Here is a 15104-nt window from a genome sequence, read left to right as displayed (position 1 = left end):
GTGTAGTGTGTTGCAGAGGGTTTAAATGCCCCATGATAGGCCTCTACCCCTCAGGTATATTATGTGTAATGTGTGGATGAGATTTTGGATACTGGAGTGTGTCTTTACAGAGGGTTTGGGAATCCTTTATGTGTAGCATGTTAAAATGCTCTGTGTATGACATAGATGTGTATGTTATGTGCATGTTGATCATCAACTGTGCCTATCCAATGGTCACTACAGTCTAGACACATTTGTTTGAGATGGTCTCGGTATTGCATGTGTGTTGAGGGAGCTAATCACATTAGTGAGATGTGTGTGCTCTTACATCAAACATGCACAGCATGCATTATGGGTAGGTGTGTTACATGTGTACATGGCCTACACCTTAACTATGACATGCACTTTTTATTTACAATAATAAATGTAGAACACACTCACCAGCATCTGCCTGCTGCCTTGATGTCACCCCAGAGGGACCTACAAAGAGATTAAACAGTTCTTCAGTGGCCACAACTGTGGCATTGCTACTGTGTGTTTGCAATCTTACAGTACAACAACAGTTTACATTCACAGGGCTACAGATTATGTTCCAAATGATCAGTATTGCACAACAACAGGCTCCACGTCTTTGAACAACACACTCCACATCTCACATATGCATGATCTACCAATACAGATAACAGTAGTCTACAGATATGCAATGTTACCAGCATGCTCCATGTGTGCTTGCTGGGTGGCTCCAACCTCCATCATGGTGTATGTCTGCTGCTGTTGTTGTTGGGCAGGTGCCACCAGGCTCAGGAGCAGCTCCTCCACTCTGGTGAGGGGGGGATGGATATTAACACCACCTCCTGTTGCAAGCTGTTGTCTATGCACATCAGCGGCATGCTGACGGACATGTCTGAGAAGATCACTGCAGTGGTGGCATACCTGCTGATATGTCCGGTTATGCAGGCCTACCTCATTTAACCTGTGGACAACATCTTGCCACATTGTAGTACACTCCTGCTGGTCCTGGCTGGTTCATGAGAACATGAGACGGTAGTGCTGAATCATACTGCTAGTAATGATATCATCTTCAGCACTACTGTAACTGGGGTTCCTGAGATGGGCCATGATCCCTGGAAGACATACATACAAAAATATGTCTGAGCAAGTCATATGGCACATTTAACATTATACAGTACAGATATCACTGAATTGCCATATATAGCAACCTATAAGCTAACCTTGAGTGAAACACTGTAACTGCCACTTATTACTGCTCACCCCACAACTTCTTGACAGTGTCTTTCTCACTCTCTCTCTAATGAACCATGTTCTGCACAGCAACAAAATAAAATCACTATAAAAGACTATACAAGAGTACCTGGTACTCTGTATGCAACACGATGCACCACCTAGCCACAGCAGATATACATCAAGCTGATGTGTAAAGAAATATATCATCCATCACAATCAGTGTAAGGCCCAGTAAATGTATTACTATTATACCACACAACTTGTTAATGGCAAACCCGTGGCCAAAATATGTGCACAATTGGGAATATAGGTCGCATACTGCTGTAGTACACTATGAATGTTGATAGATACGCAAATATATGTTTTACCACACATATGTCAAAGGACGTGTTACAGACATACCCACACACACATCAGACATAATTACAGGACACAAAGGTATGACAACCCAGATAAGCTTTCAGCGTGTACTATACAGTACGGTGTGTCAGTACTTACACAGCCTTAATCTTGAGAAATGTAATCTGTGATGAATACAGGGACCACACAAAACAGTGGATGCAAGCAATGTGGACATACACCATACTTTGCTGTACAGGCCCAGAGCTTCAAGTAGTACTACAGTGCACACATGATTTGCATTCAACATCGGTACCAATCAATAATCATAGATAAAACCAGAACTGTTGTCCAAACACCAGGTAAACGCCCCAACTCCAGAATATAAAAAATCAAATTCAGTCCAAAAATAGAAGAATGGTGGTGACGCAGGTATACCAGTAATCAATTTATTATCAGCTTAAAACATAGACTTCCTTCAGATTAGTGCTTTCACTCATAGATCTTCTTCAGATCATAAATGGCAGGACTTGTCAAATACATAATATATACTCTAACATTTAACTAATTAACCTATCACAATCAGTTCACAATCAAGTCTTAAAGTAGCCATACATCTGACTATGAAGGACATATATATAATACAGTTATAATACAAAATTCCTAAAAGTAAATGTTATACGTTATATAAAAACAATATATATAAGAGCTATCTATAATAAATATCTCACTACATATATTTAACTAATAAGTTGTCTTAAAACTTCATGGAAATATTAAAATCTATATGTATATACACTTCATATAGTGCTATAGTGATAAATATGTTCCTGTACTAAGTCCCTATGCTTAATTCTGGCAGATCACATCCTATTTTATATTCCTACGTTTCCTAAGTTTAGGTTTTATTGAGGCTCTCTCATTAAGTCCAGAGTCTCTGTCTGCTCTCAGTCTAATTATCCAGTTACTTTCCTGACACTCTGTGTGATTCCTAACGTCACCTCCACATATACTAGGTGTGATGACTTCTAAAACTTTAAATAGGAATGTATGCATTTCCCCTCACTGGATAACATGCTTGGCTAGGGCATTATGCGGAGACCTCTTTTTCATATGATATATATGTTCACGTATCCTTTCTTTGAAGGTTTGTTCCTCCTTCTATGTAGGAAAAACAAATCGTACCTTCAAAGAAAGGATACGTGAACATATATATCATATGAAAAAGAGGTCTCCGCATAATGCCCTAGCCAAGCAGGTTATCCAGCGAGGGGAAACACATACATTCCTATTTAAAGTTTTAGAAGTCATCACACCTAGTATACGTGGAAGTGACGTTAGGAATCACACAGAGTGTCAGGAAAGTAACTGGATAATTAGACTGAGAGCAGACAGAGACTCTGGACTTAATGAGAGAGCCTCAATAAAACCTAAACTTAGGAAACGTAGGAATATAAAATAGGATGTGATCTGCCAGAATTAAGCATAGGGACTTAGTACAGGAACATACTTGTCACTATAGCACTATATGAAGTGTGTATACATATAGATTTTAATATTTACATGAAGTTTTAAGACAACTTATTAGTTAAATATATGTAGTGAGATATTTATTATACATAGCTGTTATATATATTGTTTTTATATAATGTATAACATTTACTTTTAGGAATTTTGTATTATAACTGTATTATATATATGTCCTTCATAGTCAGATGTATGGCTACTTTAAGACTTGATTGTGAACTGATTGTGATAGGTTAATTAGTTAAATGTTAGAGTATATATTATGTATTTGACAAGTCCTGCCATTTATGATCTGAAGAAGCTCTATGAGTGAAAGCGCTAATCTGAAGGAAGTCTATGTTTTAAGCTGATAATAAATTGATTACTGGTATACCTGCGTCGCCACCATTCTTCTATTTTTGGACTGAATCAATAATCATAGATGTAGTGCTTTAGCCTCCAGTGACACACCCTAGTTAAAACCAAGGGACTTAATCATACTGTATGCAATAGCACTTGTTCTGCCTAGCAACAGAATGCACAGCTTTTGCTAGTACCAAAGCAAGGACCGATAATACCATGACATAAACAGTTTCCCACTAAGCTATCCCACAGATACATATCTTTGACGTATTCACAAACATATTGACCATCACAATCAGTCAACAGTACAGAGAATCTATTGCAACAAGTAGATGTAGGTGTGTATGAATATATATAACTCTATATATATATAAATATATATATATATATATATATATGTGTGTGTGTATATATACATATACACATCCATTGGTCTACATATACATATATATGTAGGCACATATACATTTCACCTTTCATAGTGAGAATATCAATTATAGAAAGGATGTAAGGTGTACAGTAATGTAATAAAATCACACAGTCTTGGGATAAATGCATTGAAGGTGTTCACAGCCCGGGTAGCGGTAGCAGGCCTTACTGGCTTCAACACTGCAAATTGAACACACCACCCACAGTGTTTAACCACCACATGTCATATACCAGCACTGTATGCTGTCTTGTTTGTCACACACTAAAACCTACATACAAATATACGCATACTAACCTTCACCAACATATATATCTCCACCTTAACAAACAGTTGCAATATGTCCCCTGTTCTATGCACATATACAGATGTGAATATGTATGACACATATATATTTCTCCGTATGTGTGGCATACACACACAAGGTCCACACTGTTGTAAGTCCCTGGACCTCACAGTTGAACTGTTGGGCCTTGCTGCAACACAAACAGGTGTCAAATATGAACACACACTAACATTAGGGGGGTATATATGGCTACAGATGCTAGATAAGCATACTAGACTGCTACAGCAGTTGCCAATGCTAAGATACACTTTAATATGACTATCATGCATGTGTTGTTCTGTCACACCCATGTTTATATAATGTCAGCGCTAATCCCCCCAACAGCCATTGGCCACACTACTGTACAGAACACAGATAACATTCATCAGATCTTTGACATTTAATGCTGAGCTACACATTTCACAGATATGTCCCACTACCCACAGGTACACACAGTATTGTCCATAGCAGTAGTTAAGCAGAACATCTGTGCATAAATAACTGCTGCCACATATGAATGGTTCATATTATGTAGACTATTCTTCAATAACATCTACTACATGCCAGTAAATACATATGTGTCACATACCTTTCCTTTGTATGATTTGGTAATATTTCTTTTTCCTTTTCTCTGTCTCTTTTTCTCTCTGTCTCTCTCTCTGTCAGTCTCTGCAATAGAGTGATTGAGTTTGTTGGCAGAGATTGAAGCCTGCTTTTGTAGGAATTTGCACATGAGCATGTGATGGCCTCTGCACCAATTAGTGGCCACCATTTGCTAACTGCATGCAGCCTGTTGTGTAGTAATTGCAGTAATCACTGTCATAGCAACCCAGTACTATAAATTGCTGACTCATGTAGGTGTGGCCCTTTCAGCTTTCCAAGATGGAGATCATCCTTGTTTGCTGTGGACATCATTGTTTAAGACAGAAGGTTGGCATAGTTCTTATATCAAAAGCCAGGGGTGTAGCCAGCAATTTACATTTTGTACTCAGACCTAATGTTGCTGCTTACAATACCCACTTGTCAGTGTAGAAATGTACTCACCCCTCAAAATGCTACCCCAAGATACATGGAAAGATGTACTTTCTTTTCAACTGTTGCAATTAACTGCCATACAAAGCTAGTTATTGAGATGCATTCCTTTGGCACAAGAATTGTTTGTGAACTACTATACTGTGAATATTCCTTTACTCAGTTCTAAACAGTTTGTGCTTTTTTAGTGTTGACATTAGTATAAGCTGCTCAGAAAAACTGGACACATTTCAGTACTATAAGTATGCTTACCTACATCCTTGGTAGACCCTGCACACACAGGTATATTCTACATTTGGGTAGGGTTGCAGAAGTACAGAGTGCGTAAGTACTATTGTGTGGATTTTATCTTGCTGAACTTACAGGGTTGCTGTGTACATGTTAGTTTATCAAGGCAAGTAGTCTGTCTGCGTAACTCCCAACTGTGGACCTATCCACATGATAGCCAGAGAATAGCCTGTTATTTTTTGTCTGTGCACCACACAGGTCTTTTCAGCAATAGAAAAATGGCATTCTTACAGTTGATTGCTACCAGTACATGGCTACATCCATTTGTATTTCAGTGTTGTATTCCTACATAAGGGTATGCTTCCAAAACTCCTTCCAAAGCTATTTGCACAGTGTGTAACAGCAAAAAGGCTGATATGCCTCTGTGTTTCTGCCTCTGCCAGACCTCTCAACCACTCAGGTACATATTTGAACAGACTCAGGGAAAAGTAAAGAAAAAGTCAGGGACAGTCTGGGACACCTTTAAAATATTAGTGCCATTAAGTTGAGACATTGAGAGAATCAGAGCATATGAATTAATACACCTTTTCTGAAGTAAAAGAAGTGTCTAACTCTTAATTATTATCATTATTCATTAAGTGTAATTCACCACCTTTCTGGCCAAAGTCAGTAGTTTTAGGAGGGATTCAGAGGAACAGAGCTAATATTTGTTTCAAAATCAGGGACATCCTTGAAAATTAGGGACAGTTGGGAGGTATGGCCTCTGCCCTAAACAGATATGCCAGTGTTTGTCCTGCTGTGATACTGTGTGGAGTTGTAAAGTGATGGTGTAATATTATTTCCTGCTAGAATGGCTGCTTCTCTTATCACAGTCATGTAATGTAATCCCACAATAACTGTTGGTCAGCATCCACAGAACAAGTTGTGTGGTATGGTGTTCCTATGTTTCCTTTACATTCACTCATTCTGGTGCATGATATATTTATTTAAGCACCAACTTAATGTATAGTTACTGTGGCTTAGTGGTACTTCATGTTGTGTAGTGTGTGCAAGGTCCAGGGTTCGAGAGTTACAGAGGTGTTTTATTTTGCTCCTGAGCAGAACAAGGGGCCTCACATACAGAGTGCCTAAGGCACTTTTAAGCAGTTGTAAGTGGGTTTGCACGGGTTTGCGCATTGCTGCCCATTGCTTAGCTAAGCGCAAACAAGTGCAAACCCACTAACTACTGCTTAATAGTGCTTATTCCCACTAACCCCCAGCTCATTTCTTTGAAAGAAAAAAAAATGGGGAGATAGGAAAGTGGTGAAAAAGGGTCACAAAGAGGGAAAGACAGTATGGAAAATAGCTCGGGATGTGCAGGACAGGTGTAGGGAAGGTCCATAGCTGCCCATTTCTTCAACAGCAACAGCTGTGCATATGCAATACATTTGGAGGTAGATATGAAACCTTCAACCCCTGAGAGAGGGGTGAGGACAACAAAGTATGTTGTAATGCCAATTAAAATAACATTTCATGTGTCCAGTGGACATGTGTGCAAAATGGGCAGCTACGTATGGGGCGTAATTTTTTGGGAGCAGATTGCCCTTTTTTTTTCAGGTGAGAGTGGAATGTAGGTTAGGTGAAGTAGGTATATTTGGGGAGGTAGGTTGGGGAGGTAAACAGACAAGACAAACAAGATGCATACAGGGGTGGTATATGACACATGTGGTGGGTGAACACCTTTGACGCGGAGGGATGTTTGGAAATCGCAAGCCCATGAGCCCCCAGATGGAAATAGTGGGACTGAGGTCCCCACCCTTGGGCAGTCACCACTGCACCTTCATGACCCAGAGGGTGGCTGTGCTGGGAGCTATGTAGGAGGGGCAGGCTGACCCAGGAGTTGCGCCACTCGGGCCTCAAGCTGGCGTAGAGGTTCTGCAACAGAACGTTCAATCTCTCTACGCACCACGGCCCGGACTGTTCAAAGAGTAATAGGTGGCCCTCCTCCACCCACGCTTGCATGGGAGGCAGAGCCCCATCCCCTGCAGCACTTCCACCTGAAGGTGGCACAGGGCCAACAGAGGAGGAGGTCCCGGGCTGGGCACCAGATCTGCTGGTGCCAGGAGCCATGGCCAGCTGAGGTGGGACAGGTGGGTCCGCTGGGACCGACCTTCCCATATGAACTATGTTTTGGAGAGTTTAATAAAGATATGGGTTAGTAACAGTCAACAGCATTCCCAATTAGTTATAACAGCATGCAGAAGTATTCCCATTAACCCAACACACCAGATTTTCAACAGTTGAAAAGCAAGCATAACACATGCATATATAGAACAATAGTGGACATTACAACAGCATGCAGGTTGAATTGATGGCAACAGGCCACCAATATTGTGGTATTTTAACAGGGCACATGCATAGAAATAAATGCAAATATTTATAAACCAATAGGACATATGTCCCAACAAATGTTTTGAAATTAGACATACCGATTGAGGTGTGGCATTGCATTTTTATGCACATACAGTAGGGTGGAAAAAGATAGCTCAATTAACAATGTATATATCCTTCTAGTTTTCACTACATTCCTATTAACTGCAGTTATATGTCCCTTACATGTATTATTACACTACCCAATGTCCTTATATTGTGCAAATGGATTTTGCTAGATCATTATATACATGAGCTGTATCTGACATACAAACTGTCCAAGATGCTGATGTTACTGCAACATATTTTGAGAGTTGCTCACACACACTACTGCTAAGCTGGTACACTGGCAGCTCTACTTTCATATAATTATCTAGATATGTTCAGGTGAAAGTATCAGTTATATGTTAACAGCTCCCTACATTTCTGGCAGCACACTGACATTTCTGGGGAACACAATACCAAGCTACTCATGTGCCAGATTAACCTGTACATGCTGGGCATGATCCAACAGTTGAGGGCTGTAAATATGCATAAAAGCTACTGGCACTCCCTTCATCCACGTTATATGGGCCTACCCAAGTGTGGGTTGACACTGCTTAATACAACACTACTATTTGTAGAATGCAACAGTACAACAACAAATCGAAGAAAATGACACAGACGCACTCCAGGAATTATACATTTATTAATGGATTACTACACCTTTATTTATTGGGTTAAAACACTTTTTGAAGGCTGTCTCATTTATTTTATATAACAGTACATGCAGTATAATTACTAACCTTCCTGATGATGCAGCCTTTGCAGCCTATATTCATGGGCTTGCTGGTTCATTGCCCGAACACCTGCAGCTGTGAAGTAAATGCAGTGATATTGAGACTTACCTATCCATAGTATAGACAAGTATAGCAATCCTTAACTACTTAATACAATGGCTAGTACTGGGGCATTAGGCATCACACGGGATTCCTGGATCCACTGGTCCAGTTGATCCTCCCTACGTTGCTTCAGGTCAGAATAATGGTGCCTGACCTGCTCACCAGTCCGAGGAACACCAGTGGCACTGGTGAGATCATGGGCAAGACTATTCCAGGCCTCCATTTTATATTGGGTACCCTGGTACTCCCCCCGCAGGAGTCTTTCCTCATGATTGTGGACAAGGAGCCAAACCATTACTTTGGATTCCTCAATGCCCCAGCGTTGCACTCTAAATCGAGTGCCTTCTCCAACACTGGCCATGCTGACTGCAGAAGGAAGCTACAACCAGTTATAGTAAGTATTCACACCTGTGGAGCTTAAATATGCCTCATTTCCCTCACTTATTTGTGATTGGCCACTTTTGGAAAAACTCAGCTGTAGACATGCCTGCTTAGCTGATGTTGGCAATGTTTAAAATTCCTTTGATAGATATGTGTCTGTTGAAAGTGCATGCTATTAAAATCCTGTCATGGCTTAGTGGTTAAGTACTATGACTATAGTGTACAGTATCCTGAGTTCGAGCCCTGTCACTGCTTTTTATTTTCATACTGGGCAGACCTGACGGGTTAAGGTACAGTAAAGGAGGTGTGGCCGTGTTTAACCGACTTTGCTCAACTTTGCCCGATTTTGCCCAACGTTGCTCAACGTTGCTCGATGTTGCTAGATGTTGCTCGATGTTGCCCAATGTTGCGCTGGTTAGCTCGGTGCACAGGTACGAGCAATTGGATTTAAATATGCTCAATACTGGTAAAATGTGCTTAGCAGTACTTAATATTGCTTAAAATAGGGTACTCATGCCTCAGAATGCATAACCATTTCACCTTCATATATATATAATTCGTTCACTACTACATTTAACTTTTCAATGCTTTTTACAAAACTTATACATAAAAAATGTCAGGAAATATTTTTTAATACAGATTTCCAACAGAAAATGGAACGTGCAGTAGTGGGACTTGAACCGGGATTGCCTCCTCTTTGTGCAAAGGTTCTAACCACCACGCTATTGCTATTTTGCTTAATTTGCATGTATTTTTCTTATTATCCTCTTCTGGTGTCTAAACTGCAAACTATAGCTAAGCAAAGGACAAACCCGCGCAAACATGCACAAATACGGGCAGTTATATAGGATGAAAAAAAAATAAAAAATCTTTCTATTCTTAATTTTGTCACTTGTTTAACATATGGGGGAGTGTATTGTTACATTGTGCAAATATGAGCAGACTTGCTTATGTAACTTGAAATTGCGGCATTTCTTCATTGCAGGGGCATGGATTTTTGGACTGCTCGGCAGTCCGACACACCCCCTACACTCGCCCACACTCCATGTAAGCTTTAGAGTTGAAGCAGTGTGCCCTCATTTATATGCATTGTGAGCTGCTGTCATACTCTTAGACTGGCGCTTCCATGTAAGACTAATCTAATCTTACACGGAAGATTAGTAAATCCTGCGGTTCATTTTTTATGCTCTTCTTGGCTAAGGGCAAGATTAGACATAAGATACTAACATTCTTTCTTTTCCATATTTTAAGATTGTGAGTCTAGATGTATCTCTCTCTCTCTCTCTCTCTCTATGTATATGTATATATATATATATATATATATATATATATATATATATACAGATATAGACATAGATATAGATATAGATATACATCTATCTCTCTCTCTCTCTCTCTCTCTATATATATATATATATATATATATATATATATATATATATATATATATATATATATATATATATATATATATATATATATATATATATATATATATATATATATATATATATATATATATATATATATATATATATATATACATATATATATATATATATATGTGGTTATACCTGTAATTATCGAAAACCCACTTCATCGAACTTGTAATCACTGGGATGACTTAACTGGACACTTAATTTCCCGAACTCTTTGATCACCAGAGTTTTACTCTGGGAAAGTAACCACTTGTCCACCACAGTGAACTTTGCCCTTTTCTCTACTATAGTTGCGATCTCGGAGTTGGAATATTTAGTTAGGGTGTGTGTGCACATGGGGGGGTGTAGTAGGCAAAGTCCCCCCCGCTTAGGTGGGTTTGATTTACTTCAGTTTGTTTTTTATGTGTTGGTGGTCAAGTGGTTAGTTTCCCAAAGTAAAATTGTGGTGATCCAAGAGTTCGGGAAATTAAGTGTTCAGCAAAGTCATCTCATCCTTTTCATTTTTGGGTAAGTGGGTTTTCAAAAATTCAAAGTAGACCCATATACATATATGTATGTATGTATATATATATATATATATATATATATATATATATATATATATATATATATATATATATATATAGATATAAATATACATATATATATATCTATCTATAGCCATAACAATAATTGCAGCAATGTGTTTGCCTCTTAAAAAAAAAAAATTAGCGGTACTCAAATGTCTGATAAATCTGATGGATCTGGTATTGTTGGCCCAATGACTGCACATCCACCAGCTGTTGCTCAGACTAGGAAGGAGGCCTTTCTTGTGGTTTACTGCTATAAAAGTACTTACTTTGACACTTCTGAAAAAACACTATTCAGGGGCATTGAAGCTCTCAGGGAACCAGTGCTAATATCTACATTGCTTATTGACTCAGATTTACTCTAGATCTATTGAACAATATTCCCAAACATTTTCATAAAGAGTGGGCTAGACAAGCTTAGATATGTTTTTACATTTTCTATATAGTGTCTTTTCTTAGTGAGGTCAGAAGTCCATAAGTTCTCTAAGAAAAGGTGATTAGAAGTAGTGTTTTGATGAAAATGTGATTCATTTGAATCTTATTGTTTCTTGTTATAGTACCTGTTTTACCCTATTCAGGACTGCAAAGGACTTACAGCCTATCGAAGCAAGCACTGGAGCAAGTTGTCTTGGATGGGATGCCAGTTTATTATAGAACACATGCACATACTCAGGTACTGTATGTATTTCTAGGGCATTTTACATGCTCACCATTTTTCATAATGACATGTATTTTTATTCTTTGAGGAAAGTAGTGACAGATGAGATATGCCATCTCCATGAAAAAAGCACCCCAGTCAGGAGCCAAGCCAGAGGAACAATAGTACTAAGACAGCAATGCTAAACAGTTCAATCAAAGTATCAAAAGTAGGGTACAGGGAGAAGTCATATCTCAAATGAGCATGGTTCCATAATGGCCTTAGGATCGGATAGCAGCAGGGTTTAAAGCCACTTTTCTCTGGAGGTTGGTGGGAAAATTTTAATGTTGGCAGTCTCAAAGCAGAGAATAAGCCACAGGCAGAAGCCTGCTCCTCAGATAGTCATTTGAAAGGGTAAATGGTGACTTTAACTGAAAGAAAATCTTTTGTATGTGTCTCAAGGTTTAGAGCCTGTGCTTTTCTAAAGGGTGCCATTAATTCTAGCTGGATCTATCGAGTTCTACCCTATCCTTATCTGGTCCAATTGGAATTAAGATACCAGCTCCAACATGACCTTGTATCTGCCAATGACTATATGGCTTTGATTAAAAAAACAAGGTGAAGAGACATAATCAGCTTTACTGAATATCATACTATCTTTGATTTCTGAATGCAGTAATGTAGCAGGAAAACTCACTGCTAGAGTTGGAGCAATACAGAGGATCAGTAAAAGTTGAAACATATGCATACTGTCTACCATCTCCTATCTGCATCACCAGCAGTCTCTCCTCATTTAAAACCTTGCTGCACTCACACCTAACCACAATGGAAGTGCTCCTGATCCCATCCTACCTAATCCTTCTAATATGACTTCCTACTCTCCTAGAACTAAATACACCATCACTGCCTCCTATAATTCCACAGCTCTACTGAACTATTTGACCAACTACTTAACAATTACCCTATGCTGCTACTTTTGTGTAAAAAAGGTGTTTTTTATTGCTGTTTTACAAACTATAGTGATGCATTCTATCATTGTTAACCTTTTCTCATTATATTTACTTTGTATTCCTATGAGATTATCTGTAATATAAATGTGCAATGTGTACTATGTATTTGTATTTTTCTGGAGCTTTTCATCCCAGGACTCCATTGAAAACAGGCTCCTTGTGGCCCAATTGGACTATCCTTGCAAACAAACTGAAAATAAATAAATAAATAAATACACTCTGGAAGCCCCAGGCCCAGCAAAGACCCCCTTCTTATTGTACAGTTCACAGCAGTTGAAAGATTCACTAGGACAATGGAAACTGTTTGGTCATTTGAGGGAACAATTTCAACTCAAAATAACTTTTAGTGAGCAAGCATTATCTTAGAATCTATCCAGAAGGGTTGTGAAGCTTTTTACTAAACACACACACACAAAAAACAATCATGTCCAACCTAAAACAACATTTACATAACAAATGGAACCAACCTTATATAAAATAATGTCCTTAGTATTTGCTATTTAAATACCAAACAACAATCTTCTACTTATTTTAATCTGATAAACCATAAATTAACATTTATAAACAGGTTATAATTCCTTACACTTCCTTCCCCTTCCTATCTCCAGCCCCGGGATTCATGAAGCTCGGCGCAAGGACGGCATTAGGCTTGCGCCGACTGTGTGGCGTAGAGATGGCGCAGTAGCACCATATGCATATTAATGAAGGCTCGCTGCCACCACATCCACGTGCATAGGAAATGTGCACGAGTGCAGGGGGTGTGTCCAAGCGCCACACGCAGGCATGGACATGTCAGCTGCTTACGTGCAACCTAAATTGCTGATTAGTACAGCCTGACTCTAATAGTAATCACAACTGTCAGTGTCTGTGGATACTGAAACATATGCAAAGCATGCAAGACAGTTTTGCGAACACAAAAATGAGAAGCAAACACAAATGCATGTAGCTGAATATTGAGTCCCCATCCCTCGAACAAATGACATTTAAAACCCCGTGCCTGTATTCCATTGTAGTGTCGATAGTTATACCAAGTGGAAGCGAAACGCATCATGTTAGCATGCCGCCAATAGCTAAACCTAGCCCAATGGTCAGGGTTACCACCTGTCCCACATTGTGAGGGACAGTCCCCCTCTGGGCAGTTGTGTCCATACCAAAACCATTATAAATGTAAAATGTCCTGCGATTGTAGAACATAATTATGTCCCAAATCTTATGTAATAGTCAAATACAATACTTATTTCCATATGTAAAACACCTACATGTTACAAGAAACAGAATAAGCAAGTAAACAAAACAGAAGAAGCAGCTAAACTGCTACAGCAATAAGCTTACATTTAGGCATAAAACAAAAGTACTATCCGTTGTACTGACCATGGGTATGTGTTGGCCTGTAAAATCTGATGTGTGTCCCGAATATATCCCATCCTGGCCATATGAAAAAGTGGCAACCCTACCAATGGTCAGAGCATTCGCTCAAAATCTGCCCATTTGCGGTCCAAGGCGTCCTTGTCAGGATGGGCCAAAGATGAACAGGTATTACCCTGGTCTACCTACCATGTCATGAAAGATAAGTATTTGCGTGTACCTATGTGCATGATGTACTGCATTTGGAAGGTGAAAAATGCTAGGATATTCCTCACAACCATACAGGTACCAGAGATATCTAGTGTATGCAATGTGTTCCCTTGACCGTGCCATGGGCCATCAACCAGAGAAGGGGTGGATGGAGTGTGTGGAATATGGGGGTGGGTGGAACAGATAATGTAATAATTCGCCAAGGGGAGACTGTGTTGGATGCACAATAGGTGAACTAGAGGTGCATGAGGGAGCAGTGGGTGAAGCAGAAAGAAACACAAAGAACAAACATACACATCCGCAATACAACCTGACAGGCCATACTGCAGAACACAATCCCACAAACATATGAATATTAAAATGTGCGATACACATGTACAGAAACGTCACCGGCACATACCCACATAACGGTCTGGCCTGAACTGAGCCATCCAATCACAACACACCTGGATGCATAATTGAATACCCAGCATCCCCTCTACAGCACACAACCCCCCCATTCCTGAATGTCCGCCAAATCCAGCCATACTCGGGCTGCTAGCTTGGCACAGCCATATCTGCACATAGTGACCACTACTCATATCTAGTAGGCAGTCTCACCCTAGGCAGTCTCAGGATTGCAAGATATGTATCCCTTGCATGTATAACCCTATCACATTTTTGTAAATCCAAAAATATTGAAGTTTATTGGTCTGTTCAATTTTTGGACATCCCTCATGGGATATGTATCCTGTGTAAACATCAGACTTGGTGTCATGA

The sequence above is a fragment of the Protopterus annectens genome, chromosome 1.part1 (genome assembly GCF_019279795.1).
Source record: "Protopterus annectens isolate FY-2018-M chromosome 1.part1, PAN1.0, whole genome shotgun sequence".
Taxonomy (NCBI): domain Eukaryota; kingdom Metazoa; phylum Chordata; order Ceratodontiformes; family Protopteridae; genus Protopterus; species Protopterus annectens.
Note: the sequence above shows the minus strand (reverse complement) of the source record.